General features: G+C 32.7%; 2 protein-coding genes across 5 annotated transcripts in view; both read left to right on the forward strand.

Moving 5' to 3' along the window:
* Window positions 1-14,713, forward strand: part of LOC118740338 (ATP-binding cassette sub-family G member 4) — a 559,608-nt gene that overhangs the window by 247,751 nt on the left and 297,144 nt on the right. The gene's annotated exons all lie outside the window — the stretch shown is intronic.
* The window catches only part of LOC118740340, a 47,492-nt gene continuing 42,327 nt past the window's right edge, over window positions 9,549-14,713 (forward strand). For both annotated transcript variants that reach the window (XM_036471836.1, XM_036471837.1), the window contains exon 1: window positions 9,549-9,567. The gene's annotated coding sequence lies outside the window, so the exon portion shown is untranslated. The remainder of the gene's footprint in view (window positions 9,568-14,713) is intronic.

Consider the following 14,713-nt stretch of genomic DNA (forward strand, 5'->3'; position numbering starts at 1 on the left):
AACGATGTAAAAAGCCAGCAGCGCTGACAACTGAGCTATGCACACCCGAAAGCTCTTGTTACTTATCCATTTGCTTATATAACTTACTTCTATAAAAAGTTTACACCAAAATAAGATTGGAAAAAATGCACACAACGTAGTTTAAGGACCTCAAATTTTGCGATCTCTTATCAAAAGTTATTTTGCTGAAATCTCAGAGAGGATCGAAAAATTGGTACAGAGGAAATGCGTCTGAACAGGTCAATAAAAATTATTTTGGACTGTGAAAGTTCCCTGGAAACTATGGCAAAACTATAAGATAGAAACTGTCTGAAGATCACACTATTTCATTATCATTACTTCATCAAAATTTTAACACATTTATGGTGATTTCGTTTCTTCCAAAAAAGGTTGCTTGCTGGTGCCAAATGTGTTGGATTTTACACTCAACCCTGTAAAAAGGCATGCCCTTCTTGTCCTTGTGTAGCTCACACATTTCGTAGTATTGAGGTTTTAAACTACCATCCGATTTTCAGGGCAACCATCTTCCCTGACAAAGCTTCACGGGGCAAAGAATCTGCCTTTTTTGCCTTAAAAGAGTGTGAAATTTTAAGAAACGAACACACAATTTTCTCACCCTTTGCCTTTAATTTAAAATCGAACACGAAAAGAGAAAGGGGCAATCAAAAGGCAACATTTTTTGGTAGAAACGAAAACCCATTAATTTTGCTCCAAAGGCAGTGAACTACAATGCGAAACAAAATTTTGGAGTTATTGACATTAGGTATAATTTATTCCAATAAATCTCAACAAATATACTTAAACTTAGCCAAAAAACAGGGGATTTTCATACTTTTGTCTTTTTTTAACCCTATTCAAAATATTTTCAAACTAAATCCTCCTTAAACCTGATTTGCCTAGCCGAGAATGTGATATATCCCTGTGGGGAAAATCTTTAGTTCTGAACTGGTGCGCTTCTAGTACATTTAGACCCAGTACTGGTTCGCGATAAATCTCATTTGCATGCAAGCAACTGGCGAATTTAACATGGCGATGTCCTAGGAAGTGTCAATTGCCCCCCGCTGCATCCCTTTTTCGATAGTTCCGAACTAGTCCTAAATTCTGTAGTTCCGAACCAGTTCTAAAATCGACAGACGAAAGAAAAAAGTATCATGATTTTTCAATCTTTTTGGTTCTTCCGTGTGTGCGATTTTAAGTTATTTTGGAAGAAATGTGTTTTAAATTTGAAATTAAATTTGTTTGAATGATTGTAAGAAATGTACGTTTACATACCTTTAGCTGTGGCTGAGTTTGCGGAGGTGCTCGCTGTTATTTCTTAGATTCCAGACGGTCCCAAGATGTTGAAATGTTAACACAAATTTTAGTTTTGTATTACCAAGCTATGAAAAAGCATCTGCGAAGCACAGAATAGAAGCGTATTTGAACGAAATAGCCGCCGAACACATATCTATGTAAAGTAAACAAGACCCCCGCTGCATCCCTTATTCAATAGTTCCGAAATAGTTCTAAATTCGACAAATCGGATCTAGTTCTGTCTGCATCCCTTTTCCTATAGTTCCGAATCAGTATTAAATTCGTCACTTTAGATATAGATTTCTAGTGAAAAAAACTGAAAAAAATTAGTTTCTTAAAAGTACCACTTTTCGCCGATTTTGGACTGGTGGGGATCTAGTTCCTATCGGAATAGTTCCTTTTTGGCGATAAAGACCTAGTACGGAAGTAGAAATTTGATTCACTAGTCCGCGGTTTCCCTGCAGGGATATGTATTTCAATAAGCTAGATGCCTTAATATAAGTTGAATTTGAATTTTTAAACAGGTGGACACGCTTATACATTTAGTTACAAATGACACCTTTTTAAAGCCATTTCGATTGACACTCATATTTTTAATAATTCATTTAACTTATTGAATAATTTAAATTGAATTTAAGTTTTAAACAGGGTGACACCCATATTTTAATATTTCATTTAACCTATGCATATTTAAATTAAATTCTACTTATTAAACAAATGGCAGCTCCCTTTAAAATGTTTCAAACTACAATCTTCTAAAACCGTCTAACACCCATATCTATTGTGACACATGTTTCAATCTTAATTATTTCCCTTAATTTAAATTGAGTTAGATTTGTTTAAAAGGTGGCAACCCTCTTGTGTGGAGTTTGCAAGTAAAGCCTTTTAAAACCCATTTCGATTGATACCCATATTGTAATAATTCATTTTTTTTATATATTTTGCGTGTTTTTTCATATTTTCTGCATATAAAAATTTCATAGAATTCCGATGTCTAGTCATTATATAAAGATTTTCGGCGCTTTTTTTCAGCTCCTACAGCAACCCCCTAGAAATTTCCCTTTCGTATATTTACCAAAATAATTTTGGTAAAATCTGCGCTTGTTTCGTAGAATGTGCGATTGCTTACTATCTGCACACTGTAAAAAATATAGTACGAATTATAACACAACACAATTTGAAGCATTTTTTTTTTGACAAAATGTTTTGCAAAAACGCTAAACATTAATGATTAAAATATTATGAAAGTGTTGTGTTATAATTTGAGCTATGTTTTCTATAGTGTAAAGAATAAAAGTAATCATACATTCTATGAAAGAAGTGCAGATATTACAAGCATAACTGTCGTAAGTAATTTTCTAACAACATTGCAGTATAAAATTAATAAAAAAGGTTATTTTACCTATAATAAAACTTAAGTCTTTTATTTATATGCCTACGAATAGGTTCTACATATTTTTTTATTGCTTATTTTAATTCAATAAAGTATATTGATGCAAAGTGTTAAATTATGAAAACTTAACAAAACTCTTATCAAATATAATAAGATACCAAATATGAAAAGATATAAAAAATGCTAGTTTTGCTTTCTTAAACACTAAATACTTTTATGTGGAGGTACTTGGAAGATTCGCAGCTTCTTGTGTGTTTGCTTCCTTCACGACTATAAATTAAATCAAAATTATAAGGCGTCTAAAAGGCAAGTTTTAGTGAAAAATTATACATGTAGTTGCTTTTAATTTCATTAAGTAGTGCGTCTGTTCCTGGCTTGGGCTTGCCGTTGATAGATAACCGATCAAATAGCCTATTTATGAAGTCCCACATTGCAGCGCAAGGCTCAATAATTTTGTATTATATTTTTATCCAGCAAATCCCTTTTTAAAACGTTTAAAATTATATTATACGTCTCTCAGCAGCCAACCAATGACACGCGGTACATAACAATATGATGAAATATTAAACTTCTACTAATTTAGTAGTAATTTAGTATATTGTACGAAAATATTCGTATGTTGTACGAATTTAAAAAAACATGTGTCTGCATTAGTACTATGTACGAAAATATATTGCGCTTACTGGCATTGCGCTACTATGATAGCACGGCCGAGTAATCATAGTCAACCACACCTAATTTTCACAAGTTTTAAAATATTATTTTTGCTGTTATTTAGTTTTGGATAGTTTTTTATAGTTCATTCTTTAAGAATATGCGTATAAATAAAAGTTTAAAGGCAGTTTCACACTGTTGGGTATTTGCCAGAATTTGGTGCAAATCGTATCCTAATTGTGTAAACACCCAAAATATTTTTCTTTATCCCAATCACGAAAATTATTTTATTGAGATTTTTCAATGGAACATCGCTGTACAGATCTTTTGACTAAAAAAAAAATCCATTTTTTTTTTACCAATAGCCCAATATACAAATGTACAAATCTGTACAAATATACCAATCGAGTGACACTGACCTAAAAATGTATGCAATTAACAAAAAAAATCAACAAACTTTCGTTAAAATTTCGAGTTTTTAAATCAAACTCTGAGTATGCAGTTTTGTAGCCCATTGAATTCTAGTAGAATAAAGTACGAGTTTCAAATGGCTAAAAATTTGGATTGATTTTTTATAATCTTTAAAAGTTCGAAAATTTTACGAAAGTTTGCTGATTTTTTGTTTAATATTGCACAAATGGGTAGTCCACTTGCAAACAGCGTTTATTTTATAATAGTAGCCATAAATTTAAAAAAAAAACGACCACAACAACAAGTAACCTCCAAATTGTATGCATATTTCTCTTTATTATCTGAAAATTTGAATAAACAAGAGCCTAATAATATTAAAAAACAAAATCGAAGTGTGGTAGTTTTTGTAAATTTTATATATAAAAATTTAATATAGCAAGTTTTGAAACAAGTAACTTTTACATAGCTGTCTTTTTTTAGTTTTTCGCGTTCTCTCTTCCATGAAGATTGGCCTGCCTCTTTTTTACGACGCCTTCAACTAGGCACCGAAACTACCACGTTTTCTTGCAGTTGTAGGTGTTCAGATCATATTGTGGTCAAAAAATTATAGCCGAACCACTTTTTGCCAAGTTTTAACGTATTATTTTCGTTGTTATTTAATTTTGGTTATTTTTTTTTTATAAAAATATAGTTAATTCTCTAAGAAAACCCGTGTAAATCCAAGTTTCCAAATTTTTGCAATATTAAAAAAAATTTCAACAAACTTTCGTACAAATTTCAAGGTTTTTTATAAATTCCAAAAATCTGGAAAAAATCCCCCCAAATTACTAAACAGCTTAAGCTTAAAAAGTTTTCATAAAAATATTAAAAACAAATTTTCTACGGAACCATAATAATGAGATTTTTGATGCTGTTTTTTAACTTTTTTCAAAGATTTGTGTAAGAAAAACTAGAATAACTGCTTTACCGATATAGATTTATGAGGTATCAGTGGAGAGGTATTTTCGCACCCTCTTTATTTCTTTGCAAAAAAACTCATTCACATCCTAAATTTTTTTTTATCAAATACCAACACATCTTAATTCAACATGGAATTACACGCGTTTATCTTACCTTCCTCTTCATGCTTTGAATGAGCTTATTCGCAAAGAAATTAAAAGGGAGAGAAAATACCTTACCAACGATACCTCATAAGTCTAAATTGGTAAGGTTTTGGCAGAGTTATTCAAGTTTTTCTTAAACCAGTCTTTGAAAAAAGGTCAAACATAGCATCAAAAATCTCATTATTATGATTCCGTAGAAAAATTTTTCTAAATTTTTGTATGCAAACTTTATAAGCTTAAACTGTTTAGTAATCTGAGGTATATTCAAAAAAAAAAATCTAAAAAAAACTTATAATTAATAAAAAACTCAATTTTTGGAGGTATTTTCAAATCAGTTCAGCTCACGTAAATCTTAATATTTTTGCGAGGTATTTTGGTGGAAGTCTTAAAATGTAATAGATTTTATAATTCTAGTGGAAAACAGTACCAATGTTTTTTTTGGATGGGGAGTGATGCAGTATACTGTACATAAGTTGACTATGATTACTGGGCCGTGCTATCATGGTAGCACAATGCCACTAAGTGCTAAAATTTTCAGGCAATAGCCTCATGCGATTATCGATTATATTTTTTGTTGTTTGTGTGAAATATTTTGTTTTTATCAGTATTTTTTTTTTATCAAAATATGTTGAATTAAAAGTGAAAATGAAAAAAATATTTTGCCAGAAGCTACGGGCCACAGCTTCCAATTTGTTATCTTCATTATCTAAACGCTTTGTCGATGGTGACATGAATTTTTTAAACGCGGAGCGACATCATAAATTTGCATGAGTTTGACCTAAAAGAAGAGGAAGAACCTTATTTGTCGTTGGAAAAATAGAAATAGATCTATTCCGGCCACAACCACAGTCGTCGCGTAGCCCTGTCGGCGCCAAAATAATTATTAACATAAGAATACGTGGAAAAATAATTTGACAGCTGTGGTAAATAGCTCGTCGTTTTCATTGTGTTCCGGCTATTAGAAAGTTAACGTACGACAAATTATTTTCTGAATCCTTAGCTCAGATCCCTAAATTATGATGACAAAAGAAGAACATGAAGAATGATTGGATGGGCTTTTGGGTTAAACCATATGTATCCTGAAAGGAAATTTTTTGCCGACTAAAGGGATGAAGCACCCTTCGGGACAAGGGGGCCTCATTGATTTCTAAAAAGTGTACATATGAATGTACTTTGAATTGCCTTCGTTGTAGTTGTGATTACTTAATTTGAAGAACACACAAATTATCGTGTTGACGTACTTTTAAACGAAAAATTTATATTAACTAAAAATTCGCAATTTTGGATATTAGGCATTAAAAATACTCGTTTTGCCTTCCAGCAGAGTTTTAAGCAACATTTTGTGGTGCGAGTAATTTACTGAATACATATGCAAGTAGATATAAAATCTATCACTCTCATATGTATTACTTGTTTTTCTGTTTTCTGATAAATGGAAAATTTTTAGTTAATACATTTTGAAAGAACGTGTGCGAAATGTAGTACATATCTTAATGCTTTACCGTAAATGTCTGGAGTTTCCTATAGCATTATGGTACATTTGACATATGTAAGTCCACTTTCGCATGTGTAATAATTAGTTTTTTATGTTTGTTATTTAACAAAGAATACTTCATTGCATTGCCGGCGACTGTGGCTGAGTGGTTAGAGGTGCATACTACCACTCCACAGAATCAGATCTCTGGTCCGAGCAACATCTAAATTATCAAACGTTTTTTCTAGTAGCGACAGGAATTGGCAAACCCTAGGGTAAAACTGTAGGTCCCTCTATTTGTGTACCAACATGAAAACGTACACCACATATTGGATGAGAAGCTCGGCCAAACACTTATCAAATGTGTAAGCGCCAAAATAATATGTTATATGTAGGCAATATATGAAGCTGTTTTTCATGACAGAAATACACGCGGTTTGATAACTTCCATATTGGTGAGAATAACTGCTGTTTAATGCGAAGCTTGACTTTTGTTATTTATTATTTTGTTTTCATCTGCATGTAGACTTAAAAAAAACTTTCAGGTTTTCAATTGAAATTAATGGAGTTTGGCAATATTTTTCAAAAATAGCCACTGTATAAGTAGTTTTTATAACTAATAGACATTTTTTTTTTATACATATATTCGGAAAAAAACTGCATTAAAACTTTTTCAATAAAGTAATTAAATAATATTTTACACAAATAGAGGAAATGATATGCCAATCAATAAAAAACGTATGTCTTTATAAATCATCTACTTGTTTCGCCTTAGTTAATTTTTGCCAAAAAATTTGCCAAATTCCCCACAGTGCATAGTAATAAAATGTTCCCGGAGAGAGCCACGAGCTAATATGTAACAGTAGCTTAGCATAAAATGGTGCTGTATTTAACAACAACCATTCTCTAGAAATACACTGCTCTCTCGTTCTCAGTGTTTTATACAAAATTTGTACATGTTCAAACCGTAGTCCCCTGCAATAAAGACACAACTCAAAACTAACAAAAAAAAAACCCTCAATACTGTTAAGTGACCCATGTCTCTAATCCTTGTGTAATACACGTATAATCCTTACCAAAGCAAGTAGCAAGGATTATTTAAGTAAGCAGTAAGGATTAAACATGGATGAGACAAGGACTAGGGCCATGAGGCCCTTAACAGTAGTAAGGGTTTTGTTTTTTTGAGTTTCGAGCTGTGCTGTTATTGCAGAAGACCATCGAAATGTATGGTGTATAACGTAACTGATTGTGAGTGCTTAAGCTGTCTGACTTGCAACCAGGGGTAGTTGACTGGCAGTCTACGTCGCAGATTAAAGTCAGTCTGTGAGAATTCGTTGAGAGGTGTCGGACGTGGTAGTCGCGGTGCAACCTAAAAATTAGTGTAGAATATTTTCGATAAGTGATTTTGAAAGATACTTTGCCTTTAACTGATGAAAAGTGTGAAACAAAAGCGCAGACGGTTGTATGTAAATACATAAATAAGACAAAAGAAAAACTACAAACCATATTCTTATCAACCCAAATACGCGCGCGAAATATTAGCAGCCTCACTCGTCTGCATCCTTCCATGCATGTCTATGTGTACTAAAATACATAAACAGTGCTGTATTTACAAATACGTATTCGGAAGTGTTTGCTGATGAAAAATTTCAAAAACAATTCGGGGCGCTATACTCGTAGACTTTCACTAAAGTAGTAACAAAATATAGATTGAATTATGCCTTAAAAAGTGTGTTATTTAAAGTCAATGAAGTAAAACAAATAACATACTCATAGGAGCAAGAGGTGTTTGTTTGCTACATATGTACATATGTATGTGCTAAATATGCAATCAGCTCAACGATACCCTGCAAAAAATGGGACTAATCCGGGATTACTCCGGGAGCAATCACAAAGGAGCATGCGACTAATACCACTATTGATCTCTTTATATGGAATGAACTGATCGCTTTTGTTCGAGCATGTCCTATGAAGAGACTAATTGTTCACCTTTATACCCGAATGGGTATTAAAAGCGACTAGTCACTTTTAAAAAATAAAAATAAAAATTTGCGCCAGCTGAGATTCGAACCGGGGTGCTCAGTTTTGTTAGGCGAATACTCTCTCTGTGTGCCAACGCCGCACATGACATTTCATTGACTAAGTGCGTACATATCATTAAATCGTTAATAGTACCCGTTAGAGATGAGTTGGGGACTAATTGATCTCCAATTATACCCATAAGGGATGAGTCGAGACTAATTGACCTCCACTAGTACCCGTATGAGACTAGTTGGGACAAATTAATGCCCAATTGCACCCGAGTGAGAGTAATCTCGGAATACTCTCTTTAGAGATTAGTCGCACAGTTTTTTGCAGGGTAACAATAGGGGAATTCGCTCTTTTGTGTATGCGTTGTATTTTGTGTAACTGTAACTGCATGAGCGTGTGATTTGTTGTTGCTAGCGGTACATCAAATACACATGCAACAACAACCATACGCTCAACCACCCTGCAGTAAAATTTAGGGACAGTCTGACAAAGCGCTAGTTCCGAACTACATATCTCAGAACTATCTCTGAACTAGTGCAAGAGGAATGCAGAGCGGGACAGTTGAAACTTGCGGTGTATATGTGCAAATGCTCACTACTCGTACAATACGAAAGTAGCTCAGCGAGAAGACCTCCGACTCAACCATCCTTGGTCGCGAGTTCAAATCGCGGTGGAGGCAGTTGTGAGTTTTCAAATTTAATGAATTTAAATTGTTGCGTGCAGCTTACAATATTTTTTTTTTAATAAAATATGTAACAAAAACGGAATCTGTAAAAGAAAAGAAAAAACGAAAACAAATGTCCAAATATTGATTCGCAAAAACGTTTTCTTATAAAAAAAACTGTCCAAAATGGAACCGGTTAAAAACTGGTTGCAAAGTAATGCAATGGGCGACAATTGCCACCGCCAATGATATCGCCGTGTAAAACTGGACAGTTGAAAGCATTGCTTGGGTATTGAGCTAGAACTGGTACTGTGGGCAAAAGGTCTAGTTCTACGCTCGCTTCTAGGCTAGTCAGATTTTCTGCAGGACAGTTACACTTACGCAGGATACAGCAAATACACAGAAGCGCGAATTCCACTAATACTTAATAATAACCTAAACCAACACCCAAAAGTAGCAGCATATGTACATACGTTACTATTTACCGGTCTATAGCGATAAGACGCGTTAAATTTCTAGGCACTTCACGAATAAATAGTTATAGGTACATATATTCATGTACATATGTATGTATGTATGTATCTATGCCCACACAAATGTTAATTTACATATGATTGTACATACATACATACATACATACATACATAAGAATTGTAACTTAATTCCAAACTAGTGGTATGAATTATGTGAAGAGATTTAACGTTGTTCAGTACTTTTAGTTTGCAACATGTTTTTCGGGACATAGTGAATAACCTTCAGTACTTTTAGTTTGAACATGTTTTTCTGGACATAGTGAATAACCTATGAATGGCTGTATATATGTAAAGATGCATGTACGTATGTAAGCATAGGCGTACGCAGAGCATAATTTATGGGGAGTGAGATCTTTTTAATGTAAATTTTATTAGAATTGTTAAATTATAGCTATTAAAAATTTATAATAATTTACCTCATTATTTGTTGGTTTAGATCCGATCATTGGGTCATGAAGAAAATAACGGTACCTCTAAATTTGTATATGAGGATTGAAGCTGGTTGTGTTTTTTGCTTAAAAATTACTTGTTATTGTAACAATTGAGTTGCACCGAGGCCTACAAAGGTATTTTTATTGCACAAAGTTTTTTATGAACTTATTGAATAGTTAAAATACAAATTTGTTTGTTACCTTAATTGCATGCAAATTTTAAATGCGACTTCGTCTTTGCACCGAAATCATAATTTTTTTCATTATTTTTAACGGAATAAAAAAGGAGGAGGTTATCTATTCGTCGGAATACTTTTTTTATGTACATATGTTACGGCATAACCGATTTCGATAATTCTTTTTTAAAGGAAAGGTGGTTGATCCCACCCTAATTTGGTTTAGATCCGATTATTACTTGTTTTAAACAATAGTCTTCGAGTGTCTTCTGCAAACCGATAAATTGTTTTAGTGATGATTCCTTTTTTGTTTTTTCTACAAAGCCTCTGCGAAAGCTAAGCATACCTAGACCTAAATTCAAATACAAACTAAGAGAAAATATTAAAAGATAACAATTATTTTACCTTTTTTTAAGTAAATGACTGTTTATCAGACTAACAAAGGTAAGCTGAAAAGGACGTTCACATTTGATAAAATTATCGAAGAACAACCAGCAGTTTACCAAAACTACCGAAATGGATGTGAAGACACCCAAACTTTTAATTTATTGCATACATTTTTTTAATTGGAAATTGATTATGAATTCATAAAATGAATCTTACAATGAAACTTTGGAATGTAGGGGTGGGGGCGCCGTCGCCCCCGCTCGTACCTGCGAACGCCCATGTATGTAAGTACGTACATATGAAAGTATGTAATTTCATATCTATACAAATACATACGCGAGAGAATATATATAAATATAGAATGGGAGAGTCATAGAACACTTAAAGCAAAAAGAGGCCTTGCAAGTACATACATACATACATATGTACATTACCATACATACATTCATGGATTCATATGTGTAAATTTATTAGCGTGCCTTTTTTTGCGGGTAGCTATAAAATCCGATTTCTTCTGTTTATTCCGTACATTTGTACTTAGGTTCAAATACTTAAAGCACAAAGAGAGAACACATCTAATCAATTGTACGTAGATGCAACATAATAGACTGCATGAAGAAGAGAGTGAGTTATAGAATGCGGTCGCCTAAAAGATAGTCTTAAACATTTATATTCCCATTACAACAACTATTAACTAAGTATGTATACACCCGGTAGAAAAAATTGCATAAAAGTTAAATATTAGAATTTGAACGCAATTTTCACGCCATATGTAAAGATATGGGATACATGACTTCTCAGAAATCGTTTTAATCTTGAAAATGTAACATTCCTTACAGAAATATAAATAAAGAATACTTAGAAACTATGTAGTTAACCAATTCATTTAGTAAGATTTTGAAATAGTATTACATACATTATAAAAAGGGAAAATAGCGAACAAGTGCGAAAATTTCTTTGTAAGTCTATATGAATATGAAAACAAGTAATTTTTAAGTGCTGGCTTTTGTGCCTTCGTGTTATTTACACAAACAAAACGCAGTTTCACATGCATTAAAGTTCCTACATTAACTAACAGAAATCCTGATGTAAAACTAATATGCGTTACGACAAAATGTCAAAGCACAATAGTAAACAAATGCCTGCTGCACCTATCGGCTTTTATCCATAGAATGAACGGCCTTATTGTATGAATATTTTCTTAAAGCCTTTTTTAAACAGCTTAAAAAAAATGAGGAGTTATCAATTCGTCGGAATATTTCTCTTTTTTATGTAACCGCGTCACTTAGGACTATGTCAACCGATTTCGTTTGTTGTATTTAAAGATAACATAAATATACTCCGTATAGAGTATTGTCCGCAATATATGCAAATATTTTCATGCTAATGAGTTCCTTGTTTTCTGAATATTAGAGATATATGTTCAATAAATGAATTGAAGAACTATAATTTTAACCGACTTCACAAAAAGGACCTCCTCCTCCTATGAATTCGTCGGAATATTTTTTTTATATATGTTACCGCATAACTTTGGACCACGTTAACCTATCGATATATATGATTTTTTTTTTTGTAAAATAAAAGTTAGAAATTTTTTTGCATTGTCAATAGCTATGAAAAAATACCACTGCTGACTGAAAATAAGATATCACATAATTGAAGTGGCCCGTTTCAGAAATTCTGACTCATATGTATGTACACACGTACATATGGATGAATGTATGTATGTTAATAGCACATCTTTAGAGGTCTTAATACATACTAACTAAATAGTTAGCATGCATATAAGATTAAAAACCGAGAGTACCAAAAACATTCTATTAATTGGCACACTACAAGTGAAATTATTAATAACCGGTTCGTAGTAAGCTGAAAACAAACTTACTTTATTGCGACATCATCATGTAAAAGTTGTCAAGTGAAAGCAACATAAAGTAATCGAGGCGTAGTCACCCCTAATTGATAAATAGTGAACTTATAGTTCATTTATAGTAGTTAGTCGAGTTCCCTAAAGGGTAAACATGTCCATGTATAAACATACAAATTCATCGAACGTTTTATTTAAAATAACTGATGGCAAGTGCAGACTACATTAAAAATAACAAATGTAAATTTATGTTGAAGAGTATAAGTATGCATTGAGCGTGAGAACTTACATATGAAGGTACATAAAAAATTGAACTGAGCAGTACTAAATGAGATGCAAATTTAAGCGATCGGTGGCTCGCGACTTTATTTTAGAACTCACAATCCTCAGCGAATAGAGTACTGGCGTTTTGAAATTCAAATATGGTCAAAACTTCGGCTTTACCAGCTAGATGATAAAATGAAAATGTATAAGAGTCTTTAACAGCGAGCATAAATGTTTATTTTATAAAAATTTAAGGTGTAGAACGAATCAAGCGAAAAGGTACCCACATGTTTACACATACATACATATCGCTACATACGGTATGTTTTTCCTCCTCGAAAATCCAGTATTCACAAATAAAGCGAAAAATTAAAATATGTGCTCCACTTTTGAGATTTTGATAAGTCAGATCAAGGCCACAATCTATTTACATTTGTATGTATTTATATACATATGTACATAAGTAAGTACATACATATGTATGCACATGTGCAAAACCCAAACTTCTTTCTACTTACCGTCCAAGGAAATGTTTGTGATTACCAAATCGAATTGTTTGGCATGCATGCATTCACTCAGTGAATGCATTCCCATTAATTGCAGTACGAGAAAAACAGTAATATTTAGTGATAGAAGCACGACGAATGCGAGTAGCTTTAGCTCTCATCTATACTAGCCCCAATAAAATTGTTGTCATGTACATACATGTAGCCATACATTCATAAGTGCAATTAGAATACGTGATAGCGCACAACCTCCAACGCCAAATTATCAAAAATACACCCCCTCAGTACTCGGCTGTCATACTGGTTCTACAAGTATGAGTGCAACAAATAAAATCAAAAAATAAACAAAGGCAAATGGAGGAAAGAGCAGAATATACCATGCCAAAGTACGAAACATGCATAAGTATGAGTGTAATCAAAACAAAGAAGACAAATGCAATATATGTATGTACGAAATACGAGACATAACGAAATGCGCTAAATGAATGCCTAAGTTATCAAATCGATTAACTCCACTTTTTGAAAAATCTTAAATTTAAGTGTCAAAGCACATGGAATCATATATAATATCTATACATATGTATAATAAAATTGTAACAGGCCGATGTGTGTCCATTATACTTAGATATTAAAGAAAAAATGTATATGGGATCTTTATTAGAGCAACATAAGTCAAATAAACAACTTTTAGAATGTTTGTCTGTCTGTCTGTATGTTTATACGCGCATCACTCGAAAACTAATTCATGGAATCGAATGCAATTTTCGCCGATGTATTGCTAGAGGTCTAACTTAAAATATAGAAGAAAAAATTTTAAAGTTGTTACCTGTTTGAAAATTGCAGTTTAAGTAAATTGATAAGATAAAGTAAATATTGCAATAGGGCTGTCAATGAGAATTAGTATAACTTTAAAGAAACTGCGGGATTTGTAGACTCGAGTTATAAGATTATAAATTAAATTTCCAGGAGAAAGCCAATACTTTATTGACTTTCTAAATACCTTCAAAAAATAATGAAGGCTTCATAAATCGAAACCGTGTTTGGAAACCTCACATCATAAAACCCTTTAAATTTACTTTATCTTTTATGAATGAGGCCATAAGAGTTTTCAGAGGGAGTCACAATACAAAAATACTTTTAAGGCGAACTGAAGCACGCCGGGCATTTAGTAGTTTATAACAACACTAGCTTATACCCAGGGGTTTCACCCCACGTTTTTATACAAATATGAAAAATAATTTAATTTATATTTTATTTCTGTGCCCATTTTGTTATAGCTCTATATTTTTTAAGCGAAATAAGGTATTTAGACCGCTTAAAATTATGAAATTATAAAATCTAGTCTCTAAGTTTACCTTAAAATGGTTCCAGGGATACGCCGCATAGTAGGGCAAAAAAGGTTGCTGTGGACAAGTCAATTTTGAGAGCCCAAATATGAAGCGATTTCAAGTATCTTTTTTATACCCGAGCGCACTTGTACACAAGGGTATATTAATTTTGTTCACATAACGGTTGTTTGTAACAGC

Source organism: Rhagoletis pomonella, unplaced genomic scaffold (assembly GCF_013731165.1).
Source record: "Rhagoletis pomonella isolate Grant_MI unplaced genomic scaffold, Rhpom_1.0 Rhpom_scaffold_00006, whole genome shotgun sequence".
Classification (NCBI taxonomy): Eukaryota; Metazoa; Arthropoda; class Insecta; order Diptera; family Tephritidae; genus Rhagoletis; species Rhagoletis pomonella.